The following is a 23,473-nucleotide window of genomic DNA, read 5'->3' on the forward strand; positions in this document are numbered from 1 at the left end:
AAAGAATTTCATTGATATCTCAAACTGTTTTTGTTTGATTTAGAAAAAATGTTGTAGCGTACTTATTGAAAAACCCGTTATTTTGCATTTTATAGCAAAAATAATAATATTTTTAGATTTCGAAATAACACTTAAAATGCAGCTAATTTATCTGTATTATAAAAGCAATTAATAACAAACTTTTATGATTTTTGTTACAAAAATTACTAATGGCTTAAAAGACAGACACACCATAATTATACCAATGTGTGCTAAAACATGAAAACCAGCAGCAATTGCAGTGTTAATAAACTTCTTTTTGCATTAATATAAAAATTCAAATATATGATAACTGTACCAATGACCTAAAAATGTAGCCACATGACTGGCGAAGCAGATTTTCTCACAGCAGTCGTCTAGCCGTGGCCATAAATATACTTGACCAAAATAATTTCGAAATGAGAAACAAAAAGCCAGAAAAAAGAAACATATTGTTGGCCATTGAAAAGCGGAAAGTGGCGTAAAAAATAACTGTTAATAAATTAGAAGCCAAAGAGCTAAGCAACGCTGAGGTCACAATTTCAAATTTCGTTTTCATTATGCACACGATTCTCGCAAGTCGGCTTTGTATAATGAATAATTTTCAAAAGCGATTAGCTATGCATTGTTTTGTTTGTGTCCAACACTATGTTAGAGCATATTTTTCAGAGCATTCATTTATTTACATATAAACGCATATATATTTATAATTCTGTTTGTGGTTACACAAAAGCCATTTCCCATTCACTGCATAAAGTAATTAGTTCCATAGCTGAATCGAAATAGCGCAACAGCTTAAAAGTGAAAATAAAACTTGGCGGGCGATAAAAGCAACAAAAACTACACAACAGAGCGCAAAAATCTTACATAAAAAAGGTGGAACTGTTTGGCGCAGTGTGAGTATAATGTCGAAACAGGAACCACATGACAGTCACCCTAGCCTCTTACTCGTTTCAAAAGTTAAAAAAAAGCGGCTTGAACCCAGCTCAAATGCGCCAGCGTTGGGGCGAACGTACGCAGCGTTGAATGAAACCTTTCGTTTCGTGCTTTTGCTTGTTTTTTTTTTTTAGCGAGCGATCGCAGATAACATTCCACAGCTAATGCTTAGAACACGCTCTGGAGGATTATAGCAAATCTGCCATTTACATGTTGTTAGAATAGTAACGTAGCTGCCTACAGCTGTGTGTGTGAAAAAGGGAATTGAAGGATCTGTGCTAAATTATAAGGAGATCTTCACGGAATTTGGCAAAAATTATTGCCAGGCAAACGCTACAATATTCGAATATATTGTTCAAATTGGACCACTTCTTCTTATATGGAAAACTTTTTTATTTGACGAAATATCTTCACAAAATTTGGTATAGACTAATTTCTGAAACAAGGCTATAATCTCCAAATATATTGTTTAATTCGGACCACTATAGCATATAGCTGCCATACAAAGTGATCGGTCAAAATCAAAATTTTTTATGCTATAAAAAATGCACCCGTGAAAGGTATTACAGTTGAAGCTTCACTTGTTCTATGACTTCAGTGATCGCATAGAACATCTACAAATATTGAAAGATATTATGAGCACCTTAGCTTTAGCTGTATCTAAGAAATCTGTATTGTAACTGTCTACACTCTAAACCTTATTTGAACCGTATAAAGTGATATTAGAAGCATTTTAAGGTAGAAACCTTTAAGCTAACTCACAATTCAGCAACTGAAAAAAAATTTCCGAAGCCAATATTCTTCAGATAATTGTTCTCCATAAACATAATTTTATAAAGCGTTGCAAATATTTTGCTCTTCACTGCATAACTGCCCACATGTCAGTTACGGTCATTCATAAAGAACTTTTACAGCAAACTCAAGTTGTTTTCTTTGCTCTTTAAGCATATTCAAGTCATTAGGATTATAGTTGTAGATATGTATATACTATAATATATATGTATATACATGTATGTGTGTGGAGCAAATCTTAATCCATTCAGCATGTTTAATAAGTACAAATAAATCCAATTTGCGCCTTTGTGGTGGCTGGACTTTTATCTCCAGCAAATACATGAAGTGGCAAGAGAATGCGTGAGCTACAACAGGAAGCTAAGGCAAAGACTTGTAGGGCTATAAAGAAAAAAATTTACTTAACGAGTGCTGGCGCAGGAAGGAGTATAAAAAAGATTAGGCTGGAGTGCTGGAGTGTGGGTAACATATAAGCATATGCCTCGCATATAAATATATATAGTTGTGTTTAACACCAACCATTAGAACTAATGGCGATTGTTGTAAATGGCAAACGGATGATGTTGCTGAGTGAACAACTTCCATATTATACACACACACAGACACACGCGCAACAATCAAGACTCGCTGTTTAATTGTGTCAAAGCAAGTACCAAATGAAATTAGTTCATATGCTGGCACATTGCGGATATGAGTGCTGCCACAGCCGCTGCCGCTGGTGGCGATAAGCTGATGCAATGACGTTTCAATGTCGCGTTCTATTGGCGTCGCTTATTACATGTATGTCGTTAAGCTAAAGCCAGCAACTCACTGGCATTCACTTCCAGTTAGCGCTCAAGTCGCCCACGCGTTTTAATGTGCGGCGTGAGCGCTTGTGGGTGGGTGTGCGAACGGCAAATAAAGCGTGCAGCAACAGGCATTACAAGTCAACTATATATACCACACACACGCACATACAGTTTTATTGTATGTGTGGCTATTTTTATAACAACCAGCTGTTTTTACGGCATGGATTTTGCGGAACTAACGCGCACACACAACGCTAGCAACAACAAGCATAGCGAAAACGTGCGCGTCATAGCGCCAACCACCAACTGTCCATTTGAAAGTGTGTATCTACGCTGCCGCGCATTTTCTTCAACTTTTTGTGCCTTCCTGCGTGCAACGCGTAGGCGTAGGCGTTTGTGGGTGACTAGCACCGCAATCAGCAGCAAGCTCATCACTCGCTTTAACTTATCAGCTTTCAATGGTGCGCACACATCCTTTAGCCCAGTTGAGCGCCTTCGCGGCTGCTTAACGCCTCAAATGCGTTGGTGTTTGTTTGGCGCTGCTGCCGTGCGTCAAAGGCGTTGTTGGCGTGTTATCGCAACGCACGGCGTGCAGCTACTGCACATTGTATGTGTGCGCGTGCGTTGATGATATTTCGCAACCGGCTTTTCCACCCAGCGGCTATAGCCGTCATAGGTTTGATAATAAATTATGATAATGCTAACGCTTGGCGACTGCCCAGCTGTTTGTTTGCCTGTGTATGCATTTGAAAAGTGCGTGTGTGTGTGTGTGAATGCCGGCAAACTGCGGTTACATACTTCTAGTTCCGTTCTCTTTTCATATTTTTTGTTGCTTCGTAATGCTTTTGTAATATTTTTTGCATATTTAAGTAAACAAGTTTTGTTGTGGAATAAAAAAGCAAGAACAACTTATAATTAATACAGTATCAAGAGCATGACTCGAACGGCGCGCGACCACGTGCCGGATTTCTGCAGATAACTTGTAATTTTTTTAATTTATGATTGGCGAGTGCGCGGTTTCCCGCATTTCTTAGAACTCAATCAGTTGCCAGCAGATAAAAAAGGTGCGGCTTTTATCGTAGTTATTATTATTTAAAGAGATAAAGATAGATTAAAAGTAAAATCAACTAAACCACATAAAAAAATAAATTCAATTAAAAATCACTCCAAGAAACTGAAAAAAAAAATCTTTAATTGTTTTGAATTTCTTGGCCTTTTATAGAAATCTAGAAAGAAATCCTAGAACAGAAACTTAATACATATAATATAATATATGAGATATTCTACAACAGAAACTTAATATATGTGACCTGGTCTACGAAAAGGGGGCTAACGTGCGAAAACTAGTTTTCTGGGAAAAGCTGTTAAAAATAATCGTCAGTTTCTCGTTATCTCATTAATTGTTCTCCTTTTTTTTGACACCTAAGCCCCCTTTCCGTAGACCAGGTCACATATATGTATTGAGATGGCGTCGCAGTTAAAGCCATATTTTGTTTTGTTCAAAAATAGTTCATTATTTTTTAGAACAAAAATATTAAAGACCATAGTTACACGGATCATACCGAACAACTTTACCTAAGAGACTATGGGTCTAAAAACAGTTCCGAACTAGCGATTTTTAAGGCGAAGTTGTTTTAGGGATCAAAAAAATTTTCGTCAGTTTTTGAGATATCTCATCATCGCTATCATTTTCTGAATTTCCATTAAAAAACGCTGGCTCGAAACCGGAGAAACCAAAGAGGCCATGGATCTAAAGGTCTCTTTAGCAAAGATGTTCAGAACGTTCCGACGATTTCCCCGCATACGTGGTTTCATAGAAAGAAAAGACGACCCGCACTAATGTACACGCATACATATATGTACATTAGGGTGGGTAAAAAAAAACTAATATTTTTCGCAGTTTAGCATGGCCTGACATCAAAATAATAGTACAAAGATCGACAGCAGAAAAAACTTTAACGGGTTAGCCACATATTTTTTTACAAGAAAATTAAAATGAAATATTCCGTACCAAGCAAAATAAAGACAATAGCGTAAATAAATAATATTTTGGTATTTTGGAAAAATTTTACCTCGAAAAACATACTTGAAATTTTCAAAATTTATGCTAACGGCACGAAAAACGATTTTTGAAAATGTATACATATTTTAATTCATTCACATTTTCTCCCTAAATAGTAGCAAAAAAACGGATATCGGTAAATATATAAAAAAAAAATAAGTGGCAATCCTAATATTTTTTTTTGCGCAAAAGAAAAAATAAAATATTCTATACTAAGCAAAATAAAGATAATACTCTAAATAAATAATATTTTTATATTAAAAAAAAAATTATGCGAATCATTTACTTAAAATTTTCAAAATTTATGCTATCGGCACCAAAAACAATTTTTGAAGTATTTTATTTTATTTGAATATTTTTATTTTAATTTAATAACATTTCTCCCTAAATAGTAGCAATATTCCGCGGCAGAAAAGACGTATATAAAAAAAAAAATTTAACAGGGTTGCCACATATTTTTTTCTTCTAAAAATTAAAATGCAATATTCTATACCAAACAAATAAAGTTAATGTTGTAAATAATTAATATTTTTATATTAAAAAAAAAAATCAACGCCAAATATTTTTGCTAACTGCACCAAAAATGTTTTTTGAAATATTTTCATTTCATGTTAATAACATTTTTTCCCTAATTACCTTTCCAAAAACAGTATTGTAATAGCATTTATGAAATCTCCTAGCCGCGCTTTTCGTCATCAAGCGCCCATTCAACCGCAACCAATCGTAATAGGGATCAAACCGCAACGAAACCTGATATAATTAGAGGTTTCAATGGATGAATACACACAGATAACTACATACCCATGCGCAAACTTGTATGTACCACTGTGTTATCCATCAATTCATAAATCGTCAAATCAACATTTGAACCCACCCAACAGTTATGCGAGCGTATCGATTGGAGATTTGGCAATTGACTACGGTTTTGGTTAATTGACGTTTTTCGGTTTAGTTTGATCGCTGGCGGCTCATTAGCCAACTTCTTTACGCCCAACACGGTTTCGATGCTTGCTGTCTTTTATTTATTATATTTCTTTTTTTTTTACTTTTTTACAGCCACAAATTTCTATAATTTCGTTTTATGTCTGTTTAAAATGTTTTTACGATTCGCCATGGTTGTGCTTGCAATGCTGAGTGTGCATTGTAGTGTGAGTGTGCTTGTTGCTGTTATTTTTGGACTTTTATATGTGTCATGTGTTGGCTGAAATGCATAGTTGTGTGTGTGTGCCTTTAATGTGTCTACTCTTGAAGAGTCAGCACAATTAATGAACAGTTAAAATGAGTTGCACGCGCTACGCATGCGCACCACGGCAAAATAAGACTACGAGTGTACTCACACGCACTTGAATTGATTAATGCATACATACAACAAAAGGCTTGTATGTGTGTGTGGCATACTTGACTGTGATCAATATAGCACGTTGCTGCCTCGACGCAAGCAACGGTGCTTGCTGTATGCGCTGCGGCAGTTGATCGGAAGCGCTGCCGCAGCGGTAAACGCTTTTAATAATAATGCACGCCAGCAGCTATGAACTATTTTATTACATTTATTTTGTTTCGGGAACTTGCTTTTATTTTATTTTATTTTATTTTATTTTTTTATCGTGCCTTTTGCTCTACTATGTCTGCTTATGTGATCTACATTTCGATGAATTTGTGTATATTAAAAGTTTAAGCATTGCCCTGTAAGAAAGATTTGGTTAAACATTTGATTATGTTGCTTAACCTGAATTAGCGTTCTATGCGCCTACTTCTACACTAACACTTTGTGAGTTTTGGTTTAGATTCGTTAAAGAAAAAATCAAAAAATATTTATATTAATAAAATTCATTATTATTTTAATATAACGAATAACTTTCCTTCCTCATTAAAAATTATCAGACATAATTTTTTATTTGTGTCAAGCAAGAGTTTTGTATAAAAAGTTATCGGATATCGAATACAACCACGAAACAAGTAGACTTCATGTCATAAAGCTGTCGAGAATTCTAGCACTCCAAGCCATGCGAGTGAAACATTAAGTTTTTAGCAAAATGTAATGCTGAAAATTTTAAAATCTGAACTTCTGAAAAACGAAGTGTTTGCCAAGTCAATAAACTTCTAGATTTGACTTCATTAAGCTGTGGAGAACTGCAGCAATGTGAGTAATGCGAGTGAAATAAATCTACAGTTATACAAGCGCTCAACTCTTAACATTTTTTTTGTAAGGCTGAAGAATCTACTTAGATATCAAAACATCTTGTATTAAATGTAGATATTTTTGAAAATATTCTTGAAAATTTGAAGTTGATGCGGAAAATAGTTTCAGAGCGAGAGGATATTAGAAGAATTTTAAAACTTAGCGGTATCGGTGCTCAAAACTTTAAACTCGAAACGCTGACTTCAGCGCCCGTGAGAAACCGTTTTTAAAAAACTTCTGAAGTGATCGCTTTGAACACACGACTTTCTTAGCTGTATTGGTCAGATAGTGTTAGAAAGCATACGATTTTTGATCATAATTTCAAGTTTTTGAGACACTCTGAATCCCGATCGACTTATACACACAACTTTCGTAGCTATTTTGGTCAGGTAATGTTGGAAGAAATAAGATTATGATAATAATTTTGATTTCTTGAGCCACTTTAAAGCGTAAATTTTTTTTAACAATAAACAGCTTTTTTTGAGAAGCCGCCATTTAAAAAAAAATAAAATTTTGAATAGTCCCTCGACCATTACTAGTATTTATATATATAAATACAATAATATTAAATTTTTTTTGGCTTTTGAATTTGAAATAAGCAATATCAAGCAGTAAAATCTTTTCCACCTTTTTTCGGAGATCCTGCTGGAGATTGACAACGGGATGAAGGGAATCTTAAAAATTTTGATAATGAATATTTTTTTAAATTATTTTTTTTTTATTAAACACAACGCCACTTCAAAAACCGATACGCGAAAAATGCGTTCTTCTCTCCTTACAATGGGTTACAACCCTTTAAAGCTCCTCACAGGGTGCCCATAAGCCATACATGGTAGTTTTTTACAGCACGCTGAGTTCCTATTATATATTAGGTGTTGCTGCCGCACTTTTCGCTCAAATTAAAAAGTATTTAAAAATAATGTTAAATGGAAAATGCGCTTATATGTACGTATGTACAGCGTGTCGTTGGCAGCGGCGACTGTCTGCTGGTGGGTGATGGTTTATGTCTGCGGGGCACGAACGCATACACACATCTGTGTGTGTGTTGCCAGTAAATTCGAGCAAAAGTTGATTGTGAAGCACTTCTTTGATTTAATGTATTTACAATTTTGTTTTATTTTTAATATAAAAGCGGCACACAACAACAACCGCAACTAGTTGCTGGCGGCTTCGTGATAAAGGCAAAAGCTGCGCGCATGGTGTTTGCTGCTGAAGTTGATGGATGTTGGCGCTGATGTTAATGGTAATGTTGGTAATATTGGCCAACACGTTGACGATAATGTTGCACGTAATGATCAGCAGGAATAACGGCAAGCGTCAGACGAGTGGTGCGAAGCAGCGAGCGTTTGTAGCGCACAGCAGTGCTTTTGAATTTGCGCTGCTTTGACAGACGGCTGCTACTGCTGGTGTTGCTGGTGTTGCTGGTGCTGCCACTGTCGCGCCAACAACTGAGCAACTTTCTCGTTCAAGGCATTTCATTTCATTACTTTTTGTTTAGTTTTTTATATAAACACACACATACACATAAATAGTGTAGCGTTTATTGTAGCATGGCTTTTGATACATAACTACTTGTATGCCTGGGTGTGTGTGTAAAACTGCTGCAAGCATGTTGTGTGCGTATAAATAACTCGGTTGGCTGGCTGACTGGTAAAACCGTATAGCGAAAAAACCAACAACAACAAAAAATTAAAGCAACAACATTCTGAATGGTAATCAAAGCGACAACGGGCAAAAAATTTATAATGAAGTTACAAACTGTGAATTGTGGGAGCACCTTTCACTTTAATCGTGCTTTTGTATGCATATGTGTGTATATGAGTGTGCACATTTATGTATGTGTGTCATGCACTCAAGCTAAACACGCAGCTTATTAGTATGAATGAAAGGATATGCTGCCTAAAAATGCAGCGGAAATAGCTCTTTTGCAATGATTACAGTATGGTGGGTGTCTCGCATGGCATCATGCTAATTTACCGTGATTTATATACATATATTAAATAAATTAAGAAAAAAACAACTGAAATAAGCTGCCCCGCAGCTATAATACCCTACATATGTGAGCTTCTTATAGCACATATGTATATAGAGATTTGTATCTTGATCTGGAAAGGTCTGTTTGTATGGCAGTTATATGTATGTTTTAGTAGGCCGATCTGAACAATTTATTCGTAGATTATACCAATGCTTTTTACAATATTACATGCCAAATTTCGTGCAGATATTTTGACAAATGAAAAAGTTTTCCATACAAGAACTAGATTTGGATCGGTCAGTTTGCATGGCAGCTATATGCTATAGTAATCCGATCTGGGAAATTTCTTCGGTGATTATAGCTTTGATTTAAAAAATGAGCTGTGCAAAATTTCGTGAAGATACATTTACAAATGAAAGAGTTTGTCATACAAAAACTTGATTTTGACAGGCCACTATGTATGACAGCTAAGTGCTATGGAGGTTCGATATGAACAATTTTTTTCCAGATTATATTATTGCTTTTGGTAATAATCCGTGATAAATTTCGTGAAGATATTTTGTCAAATAAAAAAGTTTTCCATACAAAAACTTGATTACTAGGGCGGGTCAAAAAACCAACACAAATCCGCTTGATACTCTAAAAAATAGGTTTTTAAACACCTCTAAGAAAGCCGTTCCAAGTATTAATATAATTCTATATACATACATATGTATGCATACATTAGGGTCGGTCAAAAACCCGAAATTTTCTTTTCACTTGGTACTCTGAAAACTATGTGCTTAGACACCTCTATGAAAGTTTCCGCAATTATTTGTAACGGGAAGTTCTTCCGCCTTGTAGTTTTCTATCTTTTGCTTATTATCACCCTAACTCTAGTCACAGTACAAAATTACACATATTTATTGTAAATATATACGGTTAAAAACTACTTTTACTACAAGCATTTAATTTAAATTTAGTTATTAGCGTTATAATTTATTTTAATTTCCATCATTAAAAGGCTTTAACTTTTCTAAAAAAAAGAAGTGGCGCTTTTAACAGCTTTGTGACTTCAAAATTTCATTTTCATTGTAATTTGGAACTATTATATTAATTTTTTTGGCGCTGTCTATTATTGAATTAAATAAGCGGCACATAACAAACATAATTTGGTTGTGTAAATAATTACTTTTTTACACAAAATAAAAAAAAATTACAATAAAATAATAACAACAAAAAAAAAAAACAAACAACAACACAAAATCACGCATTTACAATCAATAGTCGGCGCTTTGAAACCATTTTTTGCGTATATAATACCAGTATATAATAATAACAGAGGCCCGCAGCATTTTTTAAACTACATTACGCTTAATGTTTAACTGCAGTTGTATAATAAATAACCACTTACTTTTGCGATTTCAATTTTTAATTGTATTTCGCTATGCTTATAATTGAAGCATATTTATTTTATTTTCTTGTGTTTTCCGTTTTCATTTTATTTTACTTCCATCTTTTTTCACTTTTTATACGCTTACTGTTGTGTTATATTTGAAAAGATTTCGACTTGAGAGTGACATATTTGGGTTACTTACCAAAAAATCCAGCAATTCACCTTCTCTATTCAGCATTTGTTTGTTGTTGTTAAGCGATCTACATATATGCTACTGATATGCTGAATAATTGTTATTCATCGATAGTTGAAAATCGCTTATGCAAGCATTATGAGATTTTATTGCATTTTGGAGGCTGAAAAAATAAGCAAACAAAATGTTAAATGAATTTCTGAGAAACGTGGTAAAAGTGTGGCAATGACTCATGATAAGTGTTAATAGAGTAATATTTTTAATAAATATTCATTTTAGTAATCTTTAAGGAATATATGGTTTCCGAATATAATTTTTTTACTTTTATCTTTATATTTTTAACACTGGTGAGCACATTTTTTTCATTTGTACAAATTTTTGTATGTTGCGCCTAAAAGATGCAATCTTCATAATAAATATTAATTTTACCAAAATTTAACCATAAAATGGTTTTCGAATTCGTCATATTTTAAGCATAGTCTTTTAAATTTCTACATAATTTTGAATTTTGCGCCTAAAAGATGCAAATTTTTAGAATAAATATTGATTTTACAAAACTTTACTGAAGAAATATTTTTCGAATATATTTTTTATCGTCATACTATATCATATTTTAGACGTATTTTTTAAATTTCTACATAATTTTGAATTTTGCGCCTAAAAGAAGCAAGTTTTTAAAATAAATATTCTTTCGACCAAACTTTAATGAAGAAATGGTTTCTGAATATATATTTTTTGTAGTTTTTAGCAATATGTTTAAGACTGATGAAGAAATGATGAAAATTTTCATTATAAAATTGTTATTATCAAGCTTTTATGAAGTAATATTTTTGATATAAATCTTCAACTTTTGGTTTGAGATTCATGAGAACACTTAAAATATGACAATATACATATGTAGGCAATATAGGTAAATGCCGAAAATTTTAAGTATTTATGAAATAATATAGCTAATTGTTGCAAATTTCTTGTAGTTCATATATTGCGCCTTAAAGATGCTAACAAATATAAAAACTCCAACTGTTATGGAGAAGTATTTTGAAAATTAATAGCTAATTTCTTTTTTTAAAAAACCTGAGGACATTTAAAATAGTAATGGCTGTAACTTTCCTGTAGTTTATATTGTTCGCCTAAAAGATGCTAACAATTATAAGAATTCCAATTGTTATGGAAAAATATTTTAGTTATTAACATTGAACTTCTTGTTTAAATAAATAAAGAAAATTCTAGTAGTTTTTATTTTGCGCCTAAAATATGCTAACAAAATATAAGATGTCTGACTTTTAAGAAGAAATATTTTAGATATTAATATTTAATTTCTTGTTTGAGACACCTCAGGACATTTGAAATATGAAATAATATAGTAATTGTTGCAAGTTCTTGTAGATTTTATTTTGCGCCTAAGAGATGCTAAAAAAATATAAGGTGTCCGACTTTTAAGAAGAAATATTTTAGATATTAATATTCAATTTTTTGTTTGAAATTCATATGCACTTTTAAAATTCAAAAAATTTATTTTAAAAAATCATATAGCTTATAGTGGTAAAATTCATGCAATTTATATTTTGCGCCTTAAAGATGCTAAAAATGTAATAAGCAACCCTAAAAAGAAGTCAAAGTATTCATATATACATACATATATAAATCAAACTAATGTTAACTACTTGCTAGACTAGTCCACCAACTGCTTTTTCTCCATACCTGAAACTAATAAGTCGTTTGACAGATTTCGTTCAAAAATACACCACTTTTAGGCTAGTTCCAGTAGCTAATCAGTAATGCTTAGTTTAATTGAAATTCAGGACAGATATTTTAATTTGAAATTTGCTCAGATTTACATAGCTTTTATTGAGAAAATAAAATAAAAATATTGGTTAGCAGGTTCTCTATGTACCAACTTGCTAAAAACCTGCAAACATAGGTTAGGCTTTAGTATTTTGGGATTTGGCAGTGTTGCAATCTGGCAACTCACAATTTTATCGTAAACTTTGAGATTTTTGATTTTATATCTAGATATTCATAACGTTTAGACATACGAGCGAATATTTTAAGTTACTGTAAACAATGAAAATACAGTAACTTAAAATATTCATCTCGGCCAAAAAAATGGAATTAAATCGCGAACTTTTTCGTGCGTTTAGTTTTTCCAACTTTCTTCGTGAATTAACTCAGCAACAGTGCATGGATGAACATAACTAAATTTTTGGCTGCACAGCTCCATCAAAAACCAATGTTATAGATGGTGTGGGTAGAATCGAGTTCGTAAAACTTCCCGTCTAGTTCGGCTTAACAAACAAATACCTGTAGCTGTAAAATATAATTTTTCGTAACTACTTTGTTGCCCCGCTACCGATATTTTGTGTATATACAATTATAAACTATATATTGTGTTATTCTAAACTTACATGTGCTCTCCATCTAAAAATCAGCGCTTGAAGATTAAACGATAATAAATTCTATGCATTATTATTCAAAATTATAACCCACTAATTGCAAATAAGGCATGTATGTGATTAACTATTTCTTATCTAAAATACATGGTTTACAGGGTTGCTATAATGTCACAACACATTTATTGTTGTATTTAGAAATAATGCAGTTCACGCTGTTGCTACCCCAATAATTGTGAAAATACCCGACCACGAAACGTGTTTTTATGCATCACCAGTTTATGTAAATGGTTTTAGGCCTTTTCGAGAAGCCGCACTTTATGCATTGACGTCACAGCGCGTACAATTTATGCACGAAAACTAGTTTCGGTATAAATATTTATGTAAATATGTATTATAATAATTACTAGCTGCCGTCATAAAGCTTTGACATACTCCTGTTTATATATTTTAAAACTTTGTACAAAAAACTTGATTTAATTGTTAATACTTTCTACCAAAGCTGCATGTGTCCCACATTATGGATAAATACAAATAAAACTTTTGTCATTTTTCGGCAAATAATTTACATAACTTTTACATTTGTTTAGTGTTAGTTGGCCTATGTTGCGACATCCTTATTTTGTCGTTTAATATTAGGGTCATAGCCCGAATCAAATCAGTGTGATTTAGCATGAAAAACGATTTGTTTAAGTTAAGCTGTGTTTTATAGGCTGTTGAAATAACCTAATAACAGCAAATGAGAAACCATCAGTGCTGAGAGAAACACCTGACAGTACTGAAATGAAATATTGAGAAGGACAATATTCTGAGTCGGTGTCGTTCTACAGCAAAGGTTAGTAAGAGTCAAAGGTCAGGGCATAAAAGTTTAGAAAATTGATAGCCAAATTTGTTAGCAAAATAAATAACTTACTAAAAAAACTTGATCAAGCCAGAAAAATACTATTTTCTTACCATTTTTCTACCTTCTACTTCCAATACTTTTACTCGACCAATAATATGGCTTAAGCGACTAGCGTAATATTCTACACATATTCAAATATTTAAACCCTAATAATTACGTCAATTTGAATACCGGTAAGTTAGTTATTTGTGTATCTACATGTATGTAGCAACGGTACTAAACACGCACACACACACACACAATATTGAGACACAAACACGCATACTTATGCAAATATGCATACAATTTTATGTAAATAAGTTAAGCACATTCCAGCAACCTGCCAAGCAACTAAGCATTCAAGCAGAAAGCGTCAAAAATTATTTGTGTCAAAAGAAGTAGAAAAGACAAGCACACAGCTTAACGGTGGGAAAAGCCAAGAAAGTCATCTGAAAAAGGAGCGACAAAAGTGGCTATGAGAAATGGTTGAGGCAAGCTGTGCTTGAGTGGAGGAATGAGATTGTATTGTTGTAGGTATTGTGAAATGTTGGGTGCTTTGCAGGCTATGGCGCAGGCAAAGGTGAGGTTAGGTGAGACGTTAGGGTGAGCGCTCGTAATACTTATGCTGTTATAGTTATAAAATTGTGCAGTGAAGCGTTGGTAAAAATAATTATGGAAATATTATTTAGGTATGAGGAAGTTGGCTGTGGTTTTTGTAACACTTTTTTATATTGTACAATAAAATTGGTGTAAATGCTGCCGCTACATAATAGGTAATAGTAATGGTACGGAAGCTGAACTAATATTGGTTATATTGCATTTATATTGAAGTTAAATTGCCAAATAAAAAAGTTTTCCATTTAAGAATTTGATTTTGATCGAACAGTTTGTATGGTAGCTATATGTTATAGTGATCCGATCTCTATAATTTGTGCGAAGATTATAGCTTTGTTTTGTACAAACTGCTGTGCGAAATTTTGGATAAATGTCTTATCAAATGAAAAAGTTTTCCATACAACAACTCGATTTTGACCGATCAGTTTGTATGGCAACTATAAGATATGATAATCCGTTTTCGAAAATTTATTCAGAAATTGTATTGCTTGCCTACAAAAATAATCTGTGCCGAGTTTTGTGTAGATATCTCGCTAATTGAAAAGATTTTCCATACTAGAACACTATTTGGGTCGGTCAGTTTGTATGGCAGCTATAAGCTATAGTGATCCGATTTAAATAATTGTTCAGGTATTATAGCATTGTTTTTGACATTAATCTCTGTCAAATTTTCTGAAGATATTTGGACAAATAAAAAAGTTTTCCATACAAGAATTCGATTTTGAACGATCAGTTTGTGTGGCAGTTATATCTTATACCGTTCCGATATCGGATCTTTTCTCAAATAAGTAGTTTCTCGAAGCGAAAAGCTCGTGTACACAATTTCAGCTGGATATCTCTAAAACAACGTTTCTTTCTGTATTACGTGCTGCGGGGCAAACTTAATATACCCTGATTTAAGGTTTTTAGATTGCGATTTCTTTCAAAAACCGAAACCGAACTAATCTCCTAAGCTTTCAATATAGACACTTTTAGTCCTTCCCCAACAATCAGGCGATTAATTTCGAAATTTAACAAATCACTAAACAAAATGAACCTACATATAAGTAACTATAAATCGCTATGTAATGAAATGTCATTAATGACAGCGTAAACACTATAAATACACCACACCGCACAATACCTGCAGATGAGCACAACAAATTTTCTAGTAAGCCGATCGATTAGGGGAACCTGATCGGACCCGAACCGATTGCGTTTTCATATACCAAGTATAGCGACTAGTGTTTTTTTATTGCTATTGTTGTATTTGGGATGCGCTCATCATTAACGTAAATACAAATAAATAATAAACACGAAAATGGCAAAAAGGTTATTCACCTGTTACACACACCGTAATGCGGCGGCACGAGCAGCGCGACAACAAAAACAAACATTCAGCTCATATGCTCTTTATGGTTGTGAGATAAATATGAGCAGCGGCTTTTACCATAAATCGTCGCGTCGACCACCACCAGCACCGAGAGCGGCATTCGCAGTTGCGTTGCGCCCGGGAAATGTAGGAATGCTTCGATGGTTGTGTCGGACGGACAGTGAGATAAATGTACAAACAAATGAACGGTCAGTTGTGTTTAACAACAAACTTGAAATCACGATCCCTCATGTGATCAAAGAGGAAGCAAGCAGCGTGCAAGAGTACACATACACACATGCCAACATGCAAGCATAGAGATGCTAAGCTGTACAAATATATACAAGTTTTGGTTGGCGATCTTCGCCTTGTACATAGAATATTGAAGATCATTTAGTAAGCGAGTTGTATTAAGCAAACGGCTCAGGTGGCGCAGCGAGCGCCGAAAGTGCGGCACCTGCAGCAATGTGCTGGAGAAAAATCGAAAAAACACAAACAACAACAATGAGAAAAAAACGTGAAAAGGCCATAAGACGGCAGCAGCCAGTCACACTTCAGTGGCATATCATGGCCGGTAAGCCGGCTACCTGCAAGCCAGTTTACCTTTCAACTTTTGTTGGTCAACCTTTTTAGCCATTCACTTAGGAAATACCTAACTATATGCAAATATAATAAGGAGAAAACGAAGACGTTGAAAGCTATACGCCAAAAAAAAAGATTTTAAAATACTCGAAAACAACAAATTATTTAGTCTGTCGAATTAACTAATCGCCACATTATGCATACTTAATGCTACCAATATGTGATATGGTATATAATGAAAGCTGGTTTGAACTCATACATAGAGTCAAAATTATTTCATTTCGAAAATGATCTAATCTGCTGTGTATGTGTGCATTAAATGTATGCAGAAAAATTTCTCGTTTTAATTTCGGTAATATCTAAATATACAAACAAATAAAAATTTCAATAAATTCCTTTGATGAAGTGATCTTATTGTGGCGCTCCATTCTGCTGCCAGAACTCAGCGCTTGAGTTGCGTGAGTCACGCATTTACCATTTGCCAGGTGTATGGCGAAGAAATAATATATCAGGCTTTTAAGAAATTTGAAAGTTGAGCTAAAAGAGTTTTCAATAACTGTACACCAGCTTTTTTAGGATTTTGATTATATAGGATTATGCAAGAATGAGAGAGTCACCTTGCATTCTGTAGAAACACTCTTATTATTTTGAATGGATTCACCTTACAACATCTAACTTAAAACCATTGCTTAGTTTTTTGGTTAAAGCCTTCAGCTTCTTCGATCTTCAGCTTATAGTATAATGATTGATGATATTCATATATATGATACCTATGTAATAATATTTAACAACATTTTAATTATTAAGAATATTCCATATTCATCGATAAAAAGTGTGGCTTGCTGAAGAAGAGTTCTAAGTTATTAATCAACCACACTTGTGCGCAAAAAAATTCCAATGCTTGCCAACTACTTATAGAGTGATCAGCTGTTCCTTGAACTGATCATCAGATCTTTACATAGGCTCAAAAAATGGTATATCTGACAACTATTTTTAATCAATTTGTTCACTATTTTTAAAATGAACAGCTGTAAGATCATCAGATCACCACTTGGGAGCAAAAAAAATCAAAATCTCTGCCCACTACTGTTAAAGCGATCAGCTGATCACCAGATCTTCATTTGGGTTTTAAAAATTGTGTGGAAAAAAATTTAATCTCTGACAACTATTTTTAAAGCGATCTGTGCGCTATTTTTAAGGCGATCAGCTGTATGATCATCAGATAATCCTTGGGGAGCAAAAAAGTTCAAATCTCTGTCAACTACTATTAAGGCGGCCAGCTGTAGGATCGTCGGATCATCGCTTTAGAGCAAAAAAAATAAAAATCTCTGTCCACTACTGTTAAGTTCATCAAATCTTCACGAAAAGTGTCTGAGTACTATTAGAGGCCTTGGCAGTCATATTTTTACTGACAAAAACCAGCTATGATCACCTACTGATTTTACTTGAGCCTAAACCAAACAACACCTGAAAGCCACTCTCAATTCCATTTACAGAACAATAATTATTGAACAAGGCGTACGCTGAGATTATGTTGGAGAAGAGAAAGTTAAGAGTCAAGCAATTTTAAGATTTGCTACAAATCCCAAAAAATACTGAAATGGAGCTTCATTGACTCCAGAAAGAACAAATGCATTATGAACTTCCTTTCATTTTTCTCAATTTGTTGATTACATTTTTTCCACTTTTTCGCTTTTTATTGCATGTATCTGGCTATGCTTTTAGCTGTGTTTTAATGGCTTTTTATTGCTTTCTTTTTTTCTTTTTATTTTTCTTTTGTGGACAATGAAATTCATTTACTAACAGCTTAGTGAGCATTCTTGCTGATAATTCCTCGAAAATTTTGTTATTCTGATTATCCGCGTACGCTTCGCTGTCATTTTCGTAACATGGCCAAAACGCACAAACACACACAAACATATATACAGTTGCCTAGGGGCGTGTATGCGTGTGTAAATTGCTAACTCTTAACAATTTTCGTAAAAAAGGGTTCGTTGAACCGCTGCGCAGCCGCCGCTAGCTAACCAAATTATATATGCACGTATAGACGCACATACAAACAAATGCTTAAGCACTGTATAAATGTATGTATATACATATATGTATATATGTTTATAACTATGCTTCGTGTTTCTCACATTTTATTTATAATTTTATTTTTAACTACATATTTTATTTACGCTTCGTTGCCGCATAATTTGTGCAGATAGTGCTTACGCTCGCATTCGCACCTACATCTAGGCTTGATAGAAGCTTCTTCAAAGCAAATTAGGTTGCAAGCCAAAAAGCAAAAAAAAAAGCTATTATGGTGTTCCAACCACAGTGTGATACATTTTATTAAAGGAAAAATAAAAAAATAATTTAAATTGCTTGCTTTGCACACGCTATCGCTTGCTGGCTGACTTTTAATGCCGAATTGCATGAAATCGGCGCAAGTGCAACTTTGTGTGTTATCAGAGTTATCAGCACTTAAAAATGGAAAAAATATACAACAACAGTAGCGGTGTGCATTTATTTGTATTAAACAAGCTGCAAACCGGCAAATATTAAAATATTAATATAATGCATGCAGCGCATGTAGGAGACAAGTCAACGTTTGTATTTAAGAACACGAGTAGGTGAATAACGGCAGCGTGCTTGGCAACAGGCGGGCAGTAGATTTAAAATTATTTTAGATTAATTAAATTAAATGTGTTTATGCTCTGGAAAAATATATTATATAAAAGAGCAAGAGCGATCAGTGTTTGCTAGGCAAAGGCAAACTGCCAAAATAAAGTCGAGAAGCTAAAAGGAAAATTGTTGCTGTAAAGGTGGCAAATTTTCCCAGACTTAATTTGCAATGAGTCTGCTGCTGAAGAACTGGCTGACATTATATACCATACATCCACAAGTTTTCAGACAGCTGCTATGGCGTGTATTCATACTAGTAACTACTGGCTGTTTACAATGCTGTACAGTATGAACTAAACTTAACTTAACTTGAGTTGACTTGACTTGACTTGACTTGACTTGACTTGACTTAACTAAACTAAACTTAAGTTAACACAACTTTTTTACTTTACTAACTTTTACTTAACGTAACTTGACTTAACTTAAGTTAACCTAACTTAGCTTTACATAACTTTAACTTAACTTGACTTAACTTAACTTTTATCTTACTTTACTAAACTTAATTTAACTTAACTTTACATAACTTTAACTTAACTAAACTAAACTTAACTTGACTTTACTTATATTTTACTTTGCTTTACTAACCTTAACTTACCATAACATTACATAACTTAACAGACCAATGTACAAGAAAATACTAAAAAAAAAATGTTTTTAACAGACTTTTAATTAAATAAGAGCATGTATTAACAACATTATAAACTCGCTCACCTGCATGAAACAGAAAATAAAACTCACTGACATACTACATACTACATATATGTACTTTATACATACGGGCATATATGTACATGTATGTGAATGCTTTTAGTATTAACAATATATTATACATACATAAATATATACATATGTTTATGTTTTTATATAGTTATTTAGGTTATTGTGCAGGAAAATTCCATGCATATTTAAAAATCAGTAACCTCAATATTTGCTGCGTCGCAACATTTCCCCCGCAACACACGCACGCACGCACACATATGCCGCTATAAGAAACACATGCGGGCCAATGGCCAATTAGTCACCTGGGTGCGTACCAAAAACCGATTCCAAATTGAGCGGCAAGCGGCAAGAAGCAATTGTGCGAAAACAAAATTTGCATAAATACTTAAGAACGCATAACTTCAGTAGAAATTGCGTTGGTGGCGGTGGAGTCAGAGGATGCGTTTATCTACTTGTTGAGAAAGGAATTTCACGAGAAAAAAGAGGAATAAAAAAAAATTAGGAAATCAAAGCGGCAATTTAGTATGGAGCGCGTTTGCAAAAAAAGGCCAAAGCATAGCAAACTGTGTGCGTGTGTGTATGTATGACGCATAACACTAACACACCCACAACCAACAACGGCAACAATGACCAATCGTTCATGGTTGAGTGTGAAAAAATGCGAACGGAACGCAAAAGAACAACTTTCGAAATGTAAATAAACTGTTTACCATAATTGAAACGCTGCGTTGGTGTGTGTGCGTGTGTGTGTATGTTAACGTGTTTGTGTAGCTGTTAATTTGTCTGGCTGCGTGCAGGCGGTAGTCACTACTGTATATGCATTTGCGAAAGGCATTTTTGGCAAAACCAGAACACACCTTTCGCTGTGCAAAGCGCAAATGGCACGTTATGAATGCTTATATATGTATGTATGTGTGTGTGTTTATAAATTTCTAAAGAAAAAAATTGATATAAATGATTGGAAAAAGCTGCAGAAAATGCAAGTGAAGGCTATGTGCATTTTTAGTTGCATACCGCATAAGCAAATTGGTGTTGTTTATACTATATATACAAACATTATCTTTCAAGTATTTGGTGCACATAACCAGAAAAATATATGTATATATATAATTCCAAAATTTAAGCATTCGTTTTTCAAATTCAAAAAATTTATATACCATACATAAGTAATTCTAGGAAATTCGACATTATTTAATTTAAGCAAGCAACCTTCTGTCAAATCAAACACTTTTCATTCATATTTTAGCTTAAATTTACGCTGGAAGACGATAATTGTATGACTTACTTGTTTTAATTTACGTCGAATCTAGAAGTAACTAATGAAATTAACTAAAGATAAGATATTATTTATTTACCAGGAACCCACTAAAATATCAGCATACTTTTGAGTAAATATCATAACTCAATAGATTAATTACTCGCGATCTTTACTTTACTTTATATAGCAAATCGAACAAGCGATATGCCTGCTCTTGAGCTAAGAGGTGTATTTGGTTATTGAATCTACTTATATAGGGTATATAAGTACATATGTATAAACACCTTTACTAAGATAATTCTATGAATTGCATTTAATTGTAACAAACAAAGTATTTCGATAGTTTTGGTATAAACTCTCCAAATTTTGGTGGATCGAATAAACAACTGCTTGATAGCTTGTTAAAGAATTTATACTACTTTATAGGTTAGGTTAGGTTAGTTTAATCTGGCAGGCCAATAAGCCGCGCATAGACCAGTTTGGTCCTTTGCGATACCAGATGGAGTTGAGTTGCTAAATCGAACAAACAACTGGTATAAATAAAATATACTAATGCAGCTTAATACAAATTAAACAAAGAGAGGTTTCATCTACAATTTCTTTTAATAGAGAAAAGTTCTACACATACATATGTATATATGAGAAGCGAGTTATTTCGATAGTTTTGGTATAAAAATATGACTAATCGAATAAGCAACTGATATAAATTAAATACACTGCTGAAGCCGAATACAAATTGTATATATAGATGTTGTACTACTTTTAGAAGATATCAGTTATAACTTCAGGTATTAAAATCGTTAGTTTTCATATGAAATTAATTTTTCTAGGAAGAGAAGAGCTCAAACAGCAAGAGCGCAGAAACTACGAATTGGTATGATGGTGAATTTAGAGACCTATATTTTGATTAAAAATGTAATGTTAAGCAAATGATTCGGTAACTTCTAAGGAGCGTTGAGAGTTTGGTAAAGAAATATTTCTTTAAAACGAATAGATCAAACGATCTATCTGAAATTAGAAAATAAAATATAATGAATTTTCACTAACTGCTAGAGATCGCTAAGTGTTTGGGACAAAAAATATAATAAAGACCCAAAAAATCAAACGATTACCGATAAGTTTCATAACTACCCAAAACTTTAAAAAATTCCTAAATTAGAGGACATATCTCATATATAACAGGTTACTATGTAAAGTTTATGATGTTAAAAAATAAACCCAGTAACATTTAAGAATCGGCAAGAATTTGGGGCAAAGAACATGATAAAGACCCGAAAATTCAACGAACGGTTACCCATCTGTTACATAACTATCCAAAACTTAAACAAATGCCAAAATTGGAGGACATAACTACGCAAAAACTAAAAATATTCGGAAATTGGAAAATGTAACTTACAGCTATGTGACTACAAATGTTGCAAAAACAAATTTGGAGAATTACAAAAGAAAGTGTAGTGAACTATCTCACACAGATTTTAAGCATTATTTCCTATATAACTAGAGCTGTGTCGCCACTAATTGCAACCTTCAGACAAATTTTAAACAAAAAAATCACTTTTTATCTAAAATTTGTTTGAGGAAACTAACAGGCACAGCCACTTTTCTCGCAAAACTATCACAACAAATGAAATAATTGATAAGATTGACTGCGACAGCGCAATACAATTAAGAAATGAACTGATATGAGCAACACCAAAATAGAATCACATCATATTGAGTGAACTTTTGCAAACAGGTGTCTTGCTTGGCAGTGGAACAACTTAAAATAATAGCAGAACCACAAAAGTTGTCACTAAACTAAAATAAAAACAAAAAGTGTAAGCGCTTATCAGCATGAAAATATGAAATCAGCGCAATGTCTAGGGCACTAGAAAATTAAAATTCATTTATATATGTGTGTATGTAGAAGGCAATCAGTAAAAGTGATTTAAAATATACACAATACAACAACATGCAATAATAAATGTAAATTTGCACACGGTTACCTTCTGATTAAAAGCAAAATTATAACAAATATTAAAAAAAAAAACTATTTTACGTGTTTTTTTATTGTTTTTGCATATATTTTTTAATTTTGTTTTATTTAACTATACATCTAATATGATTATTCAGCAATTGCTGTAGCTAATGATCTTATTACCGGCGAATATGAGAAAGAAGCAACAAAAAAGATTGATTTGAAATACGCCAGACCTTTTGCCGGATGTAGTTGATTATACACACATATATAATACATGTATTTGAATTTTAATATAATTAAATTATTAAATCGACGCCTGCCTTATTAACCTCTTTCCCTTACACACTACTGTGTATATGTATGTATATTAGATAATACTGACTAGCAGCGCGTTTCATTCATGCGATTTCAAATGCCGATATACGGACGATTTTTTATTCATACATATAGTAATATAGTATATAACTGTACCTGCGGCATTTCTCTTATCTCTCAGACTTTCTGATTTATTTATTTAAATTCGAATTTTGAGTGCTTGTCAATCAAAATGGTGAGAAACTGTTAAATAAATATTGAAAGTCGCGTATGTATGTTTACATACATATATTTATGAGCACACGTATTTACATACATATGTATGTGCGTAAGGTAAACAGCGAGGTTATAAAAGTAAGACATAATATAACTGCACTTGCAGCATTTCAAGGTCAATGGTGCGCGCATAAT

General features: G+C 33.2%; 1 protein-coding gene and 1 long non-coding RNA gene across 4 annotated transcripts in view; one reads left to right on the forward strand and one right to left on the reverse strand.

Annotated features, from left to right (window-relative positions):
* Window positions 1-23,473, reverse strand: part of LOC120779050 — a 118,484-nt gene that overhangs the window by 77,521 nt on the left and 17,490 nt on the right. The window contains exon 2 of the long non-coding RNA XR_005705599.1: window positions 10,328-10,481. This is a non-coding gene — a long non-coding RNA (uncharacterized LOC120779050). The remainder of the gene's footprint in view (window positions 1-10,327; window positions 10,482-23,473) is intronic.
* LOC120779040 (cyclic AMP response element-binding protein A) overlaps window positions 1-23,473 on the forward strand; it is an 84,036-nt gene that overhangs the window by 49,719 nt on the left and 10,844 nt on the right. The gene's annotated exons all lie outside the window — the stretch shown is intronic.

The sequence above is a fragment of the Bactrocera tryoni genome, chromosome 5 (assembly GCF_016617805.1).
Source record: "Bactrocera tryoni isolate S06 chromosome 5, CSIRO_BtryS06_freeze2, whole genome shotgun sequence".
NCBI classification, from domain to species: domain Eukaryota; kingdom Metazoa; phylum Arthropoda; class Insecta; order Diptera; family Tephritidae; genus Bactrocera; species Bactrocera tryoni.